Below are 13,958 nucleotides of genomic sequence, written 5' to 3'. Positions count from 1 at the left end.
GTTTCCAGACACCCCGCTCCTAAGCGTGCCGTTGTGGTACGCGTTACCTGTCAGGAGCTCTCCATTGCACCAGCGTGGCACTCGGTACACGGGGTTTTGCTTCCTTACTGCTGACAGTACCTTCCTCCTTGGCAGAGACAAGGCCAGCTGGGAGGATGCTGATCCCTGCTGACCGGGGAGAGGTTTCTGCAGGAGCCCCGAGGAGCAGGGACGGGATCAGGAGACCGTGTCTGTGCTCTCCAGGGACTGCTGGTGAAGCGCCTGGTTCAGGGCTTGCAGGACAGTCTGCACTTGCTCCTGTCACTTGAGGAGCACAAAACCCCAACAGAAACTTGGTATTTTCAGTCAAAGGAAGAGAAAAGAACTGAAGATTCCCATTCCTGGAGTTTTCCTGAGTATGGACTGAATAGGATTTTAAGTCCTGGGGTCACAGAGGCAGCGCCCAGGCAGCAGCTTTATAAAACAGGAGCAAAGATTAAGATCTTTGCTCTGATCAGATCCAGAAATCAATTTCTTCTTCTCCTAGGGTTCTTTTTATTTACCAATTTCTGCAGTTTTACTAGAGTTATAAATACGCTGCCTTTTGAGGAAAAAAAAATAGACTGCTGCAAAACTAAGAAAGTCAGTGCCCTTCTTTTTATATCTAGCAGGTGCAAGCTACCAAAAGAGATTTCCTTTTCAGCAGACACAGTATCCAAACGCTGTGGTTTCATTTACAATATTTCCTGCATGAATGAGCCAGGCCCTGTTGTTGCCACATCTTTGGATTTACGACGTGGTCAAGGGTTTGTTATTTTCTCCTCTGCCCCCCAATTGCCTTTGTCTGGCCCGGGTGCCGCGAGGCCGAGGTGAGTCACCTGGCCAGAGGACACCGCTGTGCGTCTGCACCAAGCGGCAGCTCCCGCCTCTGGCAGCCCCAGCAGCGCGTCTCAGCCAGCAGATGCATTTTAATGACAAACGGCTGAGAGGAACACGGCTCAGAGCCCAAGTCTGTTGTCCTCGGCACAACATCATCGCATTGACTAGCGGAGCAAAATGTTTTATGTTGCTGTGAAAGGAGCCGACACGGCTGGAGATTTAATCATTTCGGATTCATCTTGGCATGGCGCCACTAGTGCGTATAAATGGAGCGTTTAATGTTTAATGTGCTGTTCTGACTGAGCTGTGACCTTCTTGCGCAATTGCATGTTGGGGATTTCCGATGCGGTGTCACTACAAGCAGCACTGCCACTTACACCATTGGAAGTGGGTGAAAATCGGGCAGCCTGACCCAGCGAGGGACCGGGACCAGTGCGCTGGCTGGGGGCTGCACTGGTGCCTTCCGGACTCAGCAGCACGTGGTTGTGACGCACAGCGGGACACTCCAGGATGAGATTTCCCTGACTCTGTTGGTCTGCACCTATTAAATAACTGCAGAAGTTCAGAAAGGACATCCCTCTGATAACGTGTCCCTTGGTTTGGGGAAACAGAACAGTCTGGAAGATGAGGCGCCACCAGCGGCAGGAGGCTCTTCTTTCCCCACCCCAGGTCATCCTTCCACAGCTGGAGATCACAGTGAGAGGACACCAGGAGTCCTGCCTCCCTGTCAAAGCATCAGGAGACTTGGATCTCTGCCTCACGTTTTGCAAAAGTAAAGTACTAAAATATTATGGAAGCATATTATGGAAATTGAAGCAAAGGGGAAAATGCTTGTTTTGTACATATATTTTTTCCAGCAGAACGACGGACTCCTACGGCACGCAGGCTTCCTCAGGATGCCTTTGTCAGCCACAACAGCGATTGTTTGCAAGGTTCCTCTTTCCCCCTACTACATCATTTTTATTGGCTTGCTCGGTTTCCGCTGCATGTGCTTCTCACTTCTCCACCAGAGAAAACGAGTAACACACAGGCTGGGCACGAGAACGTTAGCAAAGAGAAAGAACTGGAAAGCACTTAATGCAAATTAACCTAGGGCCAGGCTGAACCCAGCCCCTGCTCCCCATCTAATATCATTGCTGGCTTTTTAAGAAGTATCTACATGCTAGGAGGAAATTTCAGGTGCTGTTACTTGTACTTTGCCCCAGTGTGGGTCAGATGGAGCACAAAGCAAACTCCCACATGCTCTGCCCCAAGGAAACCACCCTCCAAGGAAAACACATGACACCTTGGGATGATCTCCACAGTATGACTTCAATCCCATCTGCTTCAGTTTTAGTAATAACACCTCTTACCATCAGTGAAAATCTCTAACTCAGTATTTGCAGACAATAGCACACACAAGTACCATTGCAGTGAGAACACTTCCCCGAACAAATGGATTTCAAGAGATTTGCTGAGCTTTAGCTGCAAGGTTAACTCTGGATATAAGGAGAAAACACAGAGGGCCTGTAAGATATCGAGAGAAGAGCGGGTTAGACAAAGAGGTGTGGAACCATTATCCAGCGGGAGGTATGACACTGTGCTGGGCAGCTAATTCAAATATGTGAGTGTCAGGATGGGTCTTTATACAAAGTGTCAGCCCACTAGGAACTGGACAGGAATTGGCAGCTTGCTTCAGATCAGAACACTAAACACCATAAGATGAACAATGAGGATGTTTGCTTGTTATTAACATGGGCTGATTTTGAACCTACGTGGTGGAGGGGAACACACCTCTTAGTCATCCCAGGCGATGAACCAAAGCCCAGGGGGGACTCTGGCTGCTTAAGAGCAGCGGCTTAAGGAAACTTTGGGCAAATCAGAGCAGGTTGCATCTGCCTAGGGAACATGGAGGCTCCTGAGGTGTTTGCAGATGGCTGGTGTGGAAGGACAAAGCACGTTCCTGGCTGCAGGGACCGCAGGTTCCCAGCAGCGTTTCACTGGAGAGGGAAAGGGAGGGACGCACGAGAGCCCCGGGCCCAGGCGTCTCTTTGGAATAAAGGCAACTCGTGTGATGGCACCAAGAAGAGGGGAACGGCAAGTGCTTGGGACACGTCATTGATGTAACTGTAGCAGAAGCTAAAGGGACAAACCGGCATCTGATTCCCAGGTTAATTTGTAATGGGAAGAGCAATAGGAAGTGGGCAGAGGATGTCAGAAAGATGTGCAAACAGAAAAGCAGCTGACTATACATACCCAGAAACATATCTGACAGGAGATGTATCTCACTGTACTTTAGAGACATCTCTCTGTTCCCCCTGCATGGTGACACTGGACTCCTTTACAGTCACAGGAGAGAAAAAGGCCCATTTACAGAATGATTCATCTGACCTATTTTAGACATTTACTCTAGCATACAATGACTCATGTCCTTGGGGTGCCCATTTCTTTCCTATAAACAAGAGTCTAGACAAGTAACTCAGCTGTAGACATCCACAATTAGTTGTCTACATTTGGATAGATGAATTCTGTCTCTAACGTTCAACCAGAAATCAACCTACAAGCTACGCCAAAGACAGCTCTGGTTGATAGCCACGATAGGGAAGAGAAACAGGGCCATCCATTCTTTTTGATGGTGCATAGCTCCCTGCACAAAATGCTTAAAGCACTAGCGAAAAGATTAACCATCCTGTGAAAGGCTGCACTGGCACCACTGCAACAGCAGCAGGGACCAGGAAAACGAGATTCATTTTTGCAACTATTTTTCTAACCTGCACCTGTGTCTAATTAACTGGTGTCAGTCCCCTTTTCAATCAAAGACATTTCACAAAAGGAAGCACAGATCAAACCAGTTTGTCATGCAGTCTCCTCTCGGGATGGGCTGGTGATGACACGATGGGTGTCTGGCCACAGGCTTCCACTCTCCCAGACTTGAGAGGCCACAAGAAAAGCTGGTGCCAAGTCTCTTGCTAATCCCCAGGGCCCCGTGCACTGTCAGCACGGCTGGTGCTGTGCTCTCTGACACGGGGCTCTTGGGAGCCCCTTGGGCGGGGGAAGCTGGCAGGATCTTGGGAGGCTTTAGGAACTAATAATCTGGATGAGAAGTCAGGTCAGACCACTGGGAAGGCTCTTTGTTTTGACAATTTTAAAGTGTTTCTCACTTCAGCCTGTCAGTCTGATTTCCTATGGCTCATACATTCACAATGTCTGTGTCTCCCTCAACAACTTTGAACTCATTGAGCAATTTCAGCCAAATCTGACATAGAGATCACAGCCTCAGAGACGATTCAGTTCCTCAAAGGTTTGCAAAAATAGACATCCACGTAAAGGAGAGAGGTGTTATGAGTAACCTCGTCGGAACAGAAGGCTGCAGCATGCACTCAGCCTTGATTAGACACTGGAGAACCCACAAGGGACAGAGCCATTACAGCTCCTCCAGAGCCCAGCCGGGGCGACAGTTCTCCTGAGCTCCCCAGCAACCCAGACACAGCCCCAGGGGAATCCCGGCTCAGGTTCACCCAGCAGCCACAGACCCCCCGTGTTATTCTCTAGGTGCTCTTGGCAGCAGTTAACTGAAGTTTCAACACACTAAGTCATCTCGAATTTAGAAAAAAATAGATCTGTTTTAATGTTGCAATTGCAGTTTCAAATGTGAAAATTCAGGATACTTATCTTACTGAGCCGTGTTTTGGAAGGGAAAGAAACTCCCAGCCCAACAGCTTTCTGCTGGTGCTACAGAAACAAACCACTCTCCTCTTCACAGCGATGATGTTGATGGACAGGATGAAAACCCCAAAGAACACCAGGCTCTCACAGCAGCACTACAGCAGTGCTATTCCATCCCGAGTGACAGTGGTACCGAAGATCAAGCCACATTCAGCCAAGCTCTTTCAGATGGCCCAGCGCTCCTGCTACCCTCTGTTCCCAAATGGTGTCACCATCTCGGATGACACATCATGGCTACGAAGCATCCTCTAAAAACCGTATGAGAAATGGGCTTTGCTCAGCCTGGGGAGCAGCGGTGGAAGAAGCTGCTGGTGGGTGCAGAGCTCACACACGTGCGCATGTGTGGGAGACCCTGCGTTTACAACAGTGGCTTTTAACGGTTTCTTCCACACTGTTGTGCTGATTGATAGCTTACCACGGAGCTGTTAACACAGCAATATCCCAGCCCTATTTACAGACATCTCTGCACATTTACTTTGTCACAAGTAAACTCTGCACACGGCAATAAAGCTTAAGGTAATGACTTCTTCAGCACAAAGCCAGCAATTTCCTGTCAGCCTGGTTTACAAATGGCTAACTCGGGGGTTAATTTTCAACTGCAGCTCCAAAGATGGCTATGCAAAGCGAGGACCAGGGGAAGGAGAAACTCTAGGCTGTGCCACTCTGAGCTGTGTTGTCCCTGCTCCAAAGGATGAACACGATGGGGCAAATCCCCCCTGTGTTCCCGTGTCCTCACCCACAGGCACAATGTTTGGTTCTCTTTCCACCAGTAAGAAAGCAAGTAAACACCAGCCCCAAGTCTCAGGCTAACTCCGTATGTTAATGTTTTGAAACACCCTTCTTAAAGCCAACCTTGGCGTTACGCAGCTGAGAAGATGGTGCCGTGACATGAGGGGAGGTCACGGTGGGTTTCTCCTCCAGAGGCCTTTCTGAGGGAGATGCGCAGAGCCAGGCACCTCAGCGTGCTCCCTATGGCACTTTCCCATGGAGCATATGGACGCAGCACAGTGAGGCGGCAATGCCGCGAGCGGGGCTGCAGATCACCCCCACACTCCAGCCATCCAACACCCTGCCCCGAGGAAAACAAAGAGGGTATTGTTGCTCTGTCCCGCATGCACCAAACTTCACGTGCTGAAACTAAGAGCTTAACATCTCCAGCCTCCTTCTATAATTAGTGCGGAGAGAGGATGTCTGAGAACAGGAGCCTATTTTAGGTGTTGTGAGTCACCTTCCAGAGACACGTATCTTTTTTTTTGCACTGACCATGCAGAAGGATCTGAAAGTAGATACCTAAAATAGGTGGTATAACTGTGCATTGAAAGCTTGGAGTACCCTGCCCTTTAACTGGGTTAGGATGTTTTTTCCTTGAGAAGGGTGTGAAAACACTTTGTCACACTGAAATCTAAACCGCTGCAGCTAGGAGTGCTGTCAGCAGCCACGCAGGCACACGGGGACACGATGGTGCATCCTAATGACACTGGAAAAGAGCAAACTGTTCCACTCTTGCCTTGGTGTGGCCTGTCTTGCTTTCCAGCACAGACCCTGAACCATGAGAAAACAGCTTTGGTGTCATGGAAAGGAGAGAAAAGTGAATATCTTTCCATCTGTGGAGAGAAGGCCAAATGATCGAGCGTTCCTCTTGGCTCCATACATAATATTTTCATTTTTGGCCATCGCTAAAAGAAGAAGAAGCTAAAGATGGGAGAAGCCATCCTCTTGATGCAGTCTCGCCTGTTTGTGGAGGACACAGTGCTAGGGGACGGGCTGAATGGAGCTCGAGTGGAGCTTCAGAGTTTTCCACACCGCCGTCCAAGGTTTGGGGACTTCTCTTTCCCTCGTCTTCCTTTTCTGCTTTTTCTTGATATTTCACTTCTCATTGTCTCACTTCTGTACAGAAAACCCTCAGTTTCCATTTTCCATGATGCGCTGTTGTATTTTTCCCTTTTTTCCCACCTTCCCCATTTATCCTACAGCGAGATCCCTCTTACCCTCCCCAGCTTCCATGAAGGTTTCCTTGGCCCTTCTGTAGATAATTCAAAGCTTTATAGAATGAGCTCCCTTTCAGCTCTGCATCCTCGTAAGCAGCTCCCTGAATATGCTTCTTGTTATTTTTAAGAATCTGTTAGAATTAAACCCCAGTAAGAGATCTGCCACCATGGAAGGAGATAGCACATTAATCAAAGACACAGGCCTTTCGAGCTGCCTGGGCAGGACCAGCCTGGGACTGATAAATTGCACCTGGAGGTAACCAATAAATCTGAGAAGTCATTCTCTTTTTATGAACAGGAGCGGTGGGGGATCCAGCTGCCAAAGGAATTTGGGTGGAAGGAGGGCAGTGCCTGAAGCTCTTGACATGTTTCCCTTCCCGTTTCCCTCTCCCTGCTGCCCCTGATGTCCACCCGCACCACGCAAAGCAGTGGGAAATACTTGAATTATGCTCAGGGGTTTTTTGGAGGTGCAAAAGGACGGGCTGGGGTTGAAGCGCTGCCCGACACAGCACCACAGCCATCCTGCCATGGGCTTTGCCAGCTGGAGACGTTCCCATCCTCCCCGCCTGTGCTGCAGGAGGACTTTGGCCATTCTGGCTCTCAGGACAGCAGGAACGCTCCTCGCGAGGGGCACAGCTGGACCCAGATGTGGTGTGCCGGCACTCCCCAGCTCCTTTCACCCAAATGTCACTGCCTTCCGCCCACTGCTCCGGGGCCCTGGGCCACTGTCCCTGTTCCGCTGCCCTGTGTGAGTATCAGCTCAGAAGTTTGGGAAACGTATTTCCCACCCTCCTTGGTTGCAAATGTTTTTATGATGCCCTCATCAACAAAAATATAGCTTAAATCATTAACTACACATGTGGTCCTAGACAATACCGCAACTGATTCTGTTCAAAAGCATGGGGTCAAGAAAAACCCATCTGCTGCACTACCGCCCAAAATATCATTTCCTGTTGTCTCCAGCTCACACGCTCCCCGCAGCAAACAGCTTTTCATAAGCATGCATTTCACAGAGCTGAACACGTGGTTGCTACAAACACACCTCAGCCACCTACACTGCAGATATTTGGAAGGGAGGATCACAGACAGGACGTGATCACAGGAGAGATTGGACAAGACATGAGTTAAAACGTTTTCTCCTTCTCTGTTACTTTTCTTTCCGCCTGAACATCACTAGGACAGCCTGCAAGAGCGTTCCTGACATGAGCTGCAGCTTCTCGAGAGGGCCAGGACCGTTCATGGGCAGCACGGCTCAGCTCCTGGTGCAGAGGAGCAATCTGCTGGTGTCCACTCCATCCACCATGGGGAAAAAGTGCATTTCCCCAGTATGGGATCTATTAGGCATTAGAGCACAATTTAGATGTAAAACTTCAAATCACAAAGCTGCATTAAAGCCTGCATTTCCCCTCCAACTTTGCTGCAACAGAGGATCAGAAACTCACTTGGAAATTCAGAAGCGTTTGGGGTGAAGCACTCCATAACAATAAAGAGGCAATCGTTATTCTGCTCTGGCTTCACTGCACTCTCCTGAGGCTGATTCACTGGGTACCAAAAAGGATCTCTGCTATCTAAATGTTCATTCTTCAAAGCCAATCCCTCTCTGGGCAGGGAGAATGACAGACTCATCTCTCCTGTGCCTGTCAGTGCCACACCTGGGGGATAGACGTGTCCCCGCCCTGGGCACCGTGTACAGAGCTGGTTTGGGTGGTGTGACCTGCCTGCCGGCCATCGGCACAGAGCACCGGGGCTGGTGACCCACGGCGCACCGGGGCTGGTGACCCACAGCGCTCGCTGTGCTGGTTCTGCTGATGGACACCGGTGAGATGGAGCGTTTGATCCCAGCCTGGCCCAAAACTGCTGAAGCAAGAACTGAGATCTCGGTCGTTATCTCTTGAAAGGCTCCTTCGCCGGTTCAGGTTGAGGACGCCAGCAGAGCAGACACTGTGGCCAACACCTTCCATGGCAGTTGGTGGAAAGCTTTTTGAGATTAAGGGAAATAACATGAAGAAAGAATCTCATTGCTGTGCCAGAAACACACACAGCCTGAAGCTTATGTCACTGTGCAGAGGATAAGCATTGGGGGGGCCTATTCTAACACCCAGTAAAATCAGTAGAAATATTTCTGCTTCTTTCAGTGGGTCCAACTGAGGAAAGACTAGTGCTTAAGGAATTCTTTAACCCTAAACTCAACTCTCTGAGAGCCAGTCTGGTCAGATCTCTATTTTTGTGTTTTTCTGGGGGATTGCTTGAGAAGAGAAGGCAGATAAGAGCTGGGTTTAAAAAAACAGTCCTTGTTTTCTTTCTGACTGTTTGAAACTGTAGCTTAGTTTTATCAGTAACCCAGCCTGGTGCAGCTATTGCAGACCTGGCTGCCCTCAGCACTCAAGTGCGATCCTCTCAGTTTGTACAACCTCGCGTCAAAGGGAGGGCAGAGCAATGAAACCATTCGAGCGTAATCTCTAATAGGACATCTGAGAAAAAGAGTGAGAATGAAATAGCATTTTACAGAGACAGTCATGATAGATTCAACCATATCCAGGTCTGAATATGAGCTCCTCTAAACTATTCAAGTTAAGCTCCAATCTGGTTACATTTTATAAAGACTGCGCATTGTGCTAGACATAAATCACAATTAAAAATAGGCAACTTTTAAGAAGGAAATAACACTGCAAGATAACCAAACAAACAGCTTCCGCACAGCTCCAGCTCCGTGTCTCGTCAAGCGTGGCCCAGGCTGTGCCGGGGTCCCCTGTGACACGTGGAGACCGCAGGACCCGGCGACAGCCCACGCGGCCCCTGTCCCCAGTAAATCAGAGGTGATCCGGAGCAGGTGTTCCCTGCACTCCCAGAAAGGAAACAAATCCTCCCAGAGTCAGCAGGGCTCACGCTGGCTCCTCTGCAGGCTGAGATTAAAGCAATATGCCAGCAGGCCGTTTATAAGGCCTCAGTGTGCGCTTTAGAGCCCCGCAGGGGCACTCTGACTCAATTACCGCACGATGTGGACTCCTCACCAGCCCACCCCCTCATAATGAACAGACCTGCAGGTTCCAAATCTTTAAGAAGGAGGAAAACACCACCAAACAGATTAGCTCCACAGTTGTGCTGTTAATTATGGGTCATTTAGTTCAGTTAATCAATAGGCAGACTTCTTTAACCGGTTAATTATGCCAAACTGCTTCCACAATGAGCAGGTTTGCTGCTGGTTGTTAACCGTGAAGGGATAATATTTCACTGCAAAGATAAGCACAGTCACAGCCTTCAGACAAATGCTTTGCAGTGCCTCGAATTTGTGTTTTCACTGGCTGCAATTTAACGTGTTGCACCCCAAACAGAGACTTACGGCCGGGACAAAAAGGTACCAGCATCACTGGCTTCTCAGTGCTGCACCAGCAGGGTAAATATCTGGCCTCAACCCTGAGTGAATCATTTGGATTATTTCCTCTCCAAATTCCTCCAGGCTAAACAGGAGCTAAAAATGATCTACACAAACCAACCAGCAGAACTTCTTTGGTGGTAGCCCAGGTAAAACCAACCAGCCTGTGCAGTTCCCTCCCGTGCTTTGCCAGGCTGCTACACGAGACACGTCCCAGCCCCGGCGGGAGCCTGGGGAGCAGAGCCGCGTCCTCCGTTCGGACCCTCAGAGAGAAGATCTGCACGTGGAGGAGGAGGCCTGGGCTCTCGGGTTCTCAAAACAGATAAAATGTCAAGACAACCTCTCGGTACTTGTAGTTGTTTAGAAAAAATAATGGATTTTGTTGCACACTTGAAGAACTGATTACTGGATTCAAGGCCTCTGTTGAGGTCACCAAATACTTATTGCAAGAGAGCGAGATAAGAGCTGAGTGATAACAAAAAACTGTATGTGAATCTCCTGGATATTTGTTTTACCAGAACAAGGCGATCTGTGCTTGGGGCTCGCTCGCAGGTTGCTCGAGCTGGGGAGCGGCAGCTGGCTGTGCGAGCACCCTCAGACACGGCGAGTGCCGCGGCCGGTCCCACGGACGGTTCCGACGTCCCTCCCAGCCCCGAGGACGACAACAGCGCCGGCACGCCAGCCAGGGCCCGGCCCCGGTGCTTCCACCGCTCTGACTCACTGCAGTACAAGCCACGGTTCCTGTCCTGCTTGTATCCCCTATTTTTATTTCCCCATCTTATTTCCCCTTTTTAAGCCCCATCTACTGGCAAAGCAGACCCGGCTTCTGCTGCATGAGAAAGTCCATCAATGGTGCATTATTGGAATAAAGAAATGCAAATGCAAGCCTTGGCGGTAAGCGCTTGCTAAAAATTTCTCTCCACAGAAAAGTCATACTGTTGTAACTACACCAGCATGACTAATATAGTTTGATGCTGCCATAAAAACACAACTAGAGACAACAAATAAGTTATACCGGTAGCATTAGCCATCTTTAACTAGAGGAGAGGTCAAGGTGTCGATATGACCATCCAGAACAACTTCAGATTAAATCACCGTGTGTCTAATTCAGCCCATTATACCAGCGCAAAACTTGCATTTCTCCAAATCTTAATAACAGAGGAAGCTTGAAATGCATCGCCCGGGTGGCACAGCAGCCGACAGCCCACAGCCCGTCCCTGCTGCCTCTGCTCGCATCTCCGGTGGCCTTTTGGGGACCATTCTCCACCCAGCAGACCTCCAGAGCTGCAAGCAAGAAGCTTGTTGCAGGTAGAAGTTTTACCTTTGCTCCCCATCACCTGGTTTGTGACACACGGAGGAGCTGTATTGTTTTAAAATGGGCAAGGTTTGACTTCCACATTTGTCTGCAATCAGCTGCTTCTAAAATGTACCGTTGGAGCACAAGCTTTCTGTACGCTTTTCAGTTTCAGGTGCTGTTTTTGTAACCTCCTCACAAGTTTACTAAAACATTGAAAAGGTTGCAGTGTTGACTGGGAAAAAATGGAACACAGACTTGCAGAAAAAAGGGCTTCGCTGAATCACAAAACCTTGCAGAAGTGATAAGGTTCGTATCCTGAGGTGGCTTGTTAAAATGCTGCAGTGATTTCTTATTGGAAAACAAGGTGCTATGAGAAAGGGCTGCAGTTGGATTCCAGGGGAGTTAGAACTTAAGGATCAAATTCCAAGCTAATTCCAAGGTTTACTCTGGAAAAAGTGCTATTGAGATTTAAAACCACTCCTTGGTAGTACTATAAAACATCATACATTCCCACGTGCAACTGATTTACTAAACTTCAACGCATATGTCAGGAGCTGGGATGTCAACCTGGAAACTGGGAGGCAGAAGCTTAATAGTTGAGAAGAAGAAGAAAACCCACACTACAAACCCCACCAAACACCAGAAAGACGGTTTCTACCCAGATCACTAGAAAACAATAGGACAAGGAGTATTCCCTCGGGACACACGATGCTAGATGGCAGATGTGATTCACAGAGACATTCAATCAGATGGCGCATCAAAAGCAATGGTAAATTACACCTCTTCCATAAAATAAAAATAAGTCATAGCTACTTGGCGATGGAGGAAGGCAATTAGACCTCAGCATTATTTGTTAAACAACAGGCACAAGATAGTGAATTTTTTGCAATAATAGCCATTCCTGGTCATTCATTTTAAAGAGAATAAATCTGTCACTTGAGTGAAAACAATTGACAGCACCATTTATTACCTTGCATGCTTCAGAAAAACAGCACAATTTACATGTTGCCCTTTGGCACCGGGACACTCAGCTCGGTTAGAAACAAAGCAAAAATATCTACAGACCTGCTAGCAAGGATTTAAGCAGCAACTGACCTTCTGTGGTTTTAACTCCCATAACGGTGCGCTCCTGCTCAGCCGCCGGTTACAGGAGACATGGGTTCCTCTGGAGAATCTGCAGCCTCAGGACTCTGAAACACGAGGGGTCACTCAGAGGTCTCTGTATCTGATAGTTCAGAGAGGAACATTTTAGCTCTGATCCTCTGAGATGGCTCCTGGGAATTACAGATATTTGGTTTCCTTTCAGAGGCTTCAAAGGGCTGGGTCCCTCAGAAAGGAGGACATTTTCCCCTAGCTCATGAAGATAAATCTCTGCACTAAATCTTAGCTTTGCTCCTCATACGGAGAGGGACAGATCCTTGGCAAGTTTAAGCCATTTAGCCCACTGAAAAACAAGCCAATACACCTAAGGGAAACGCTGTACTACTATAATAGAAAATACGCAGCCAAAAAATCATCTAAATGTTCTAAAGTGCTGCTCTTTAGAGTAATGTCTTTACAGTGCTAGCTGTTGGCTGGGGTTCCTTTTTGAGGACTTTAATAGGTTTCCTATGGCACCTGTTACAAATGCATGAGGCGCTCAAATTTGGGATCAGCTATAACAGAAGCGAAGTCTGCAGACAATTTTGGAAAGTCATTTTAAAGAGATATTTGCCTCCTCAAATCCAACAGAACTATTTAGGTCGAGAGCTATTACGAACCTCTATCAAGTACTTCTGCATTCTTCAGCAGCAGGAAGTTGTCCAGAAAGGATCCATTGGAGAGTCTCTTGCGGGGTTCAGCTGGGATTCGGGTTGATGGATGGACGCGGGTCCCGGCCAGGCGCTGCCGACGTCTCCACCGCTCCGGCGCGCTGACGCGAGAGCCAAAACACACAGCTTTTCTCACCACAAAAACCTCTCGGTTTGGCAGCGTCCATTCCAGCTCCCGAAGGTCCCGCCGCGCTTCCCTTTCGCCATCGTCCCTGAGTCCGCACAAGGGCAGACCAACACCGACCACTCTCTCGTTATGCTTCACATTTAAAGTGGGCTTTGATGTTTATTTCCACTTTCCCCCAGCAAGGTCAAGAGATGCCATTTACTAAGAGGCTCTGTTATTCCCAAACACTATTCTACGCGTTGTAAAATCCCAGGGATACTATCACTGCTGAGGGCAGCCCTTACATTCTCAACACACACCTCGTGCCTTCGCGCCCCCTCCCACAGCAGCTGCTCTTTGTAGAGCCACGAAGAAACTGTCACTCTGATATACCCTGTTCTCAGCACTAGGACGTAGTTATAAGAAAGAAAGTGAGATCTTGGGTCTCAGGTATCTTAATGGAAGATTTTAGTCCTCTGTTATTACAGAATATTCACAAAGATCCAGGCTGTATCTTAGCCTCTTTCTTTTCCCTATTCTAATTCCTGGAGATGCTAACATATAATCAAAATGTCTTTTTTTCCTTATTTCTTGGGGTTTTTTTTAAAGTTGTCACTGATCTGTAGTTACATTGTCAAATAAACTGCTGATACAGGTATATCTTTTACTGTAATTTCTAGCACTGCAGAGAGGGGAGTTTAATTTTTTTTCCCCTTTTAACACTGCAGCATAAAATTCCACCTGACTTGGGTGTCAGTTCAGAGCTCAGAAACACCCTGATCCAAGCCCTCCATTTGAATGGATAGAAGCACCAAGGAGA

General features: G+C 48.3%; 1 protein-coding gene across 6 annotated transcripts in view; it reads right to left on the bottom strand.

Annotated features, from left to right (window-relative positions):
* GALNT9 (polypeptide N-acetylgalactosaminyltransferase 9) overlaps positions 1-13,958 on the bottom strand; it is a 395,114-nt gene that overhangs the window by 311,245 nt on the left and 69,911 nt on the right. For 3 of the 6 annotated variants that reach the window (XM_065033315.1, XM_065033317.1, XM_065033316.1), the window contains exons 2-3: positions 12,982-13,133; positions 12,317-12,446 (exon numbers count right to left, since the gene is read on the bottom strand). The exons of 2 other annotated variants lie outside the window; for them this stretch is intronic. The gene's annotated coding sequence lies outside the window, so the exon portion shown is untranslated. Of the gene's footprint in view, positions 1-12,316; positions 12,496-12,981; positions 13,134-13,958 lie in introns of all 6 variants that reach the window. One more of the 6 variants, XM_065033318.1, reaches the window with a different exon arrangement.

The sequence above is a fragment of the Columba livia genome, chromosome 17 (genome assembly GCF_036013475.1).
Source record: "Columba livia isolate bColLiv1 breed racing homer chromosome 17, bColLiv1.pat.W.v2, whole genome shotgun sequence".
Classification (NCBI taxonomy): Eukaryota; Metazoa; Chordata; class Aves; order Columbiformes; family Columbidae; genus Columba; species Columba livia.
The sequence above is the reverse complement of the archived record's forward strand: the minus strand, read 5'-3'. Positions and strand labels throughout refer to the sequence as shown.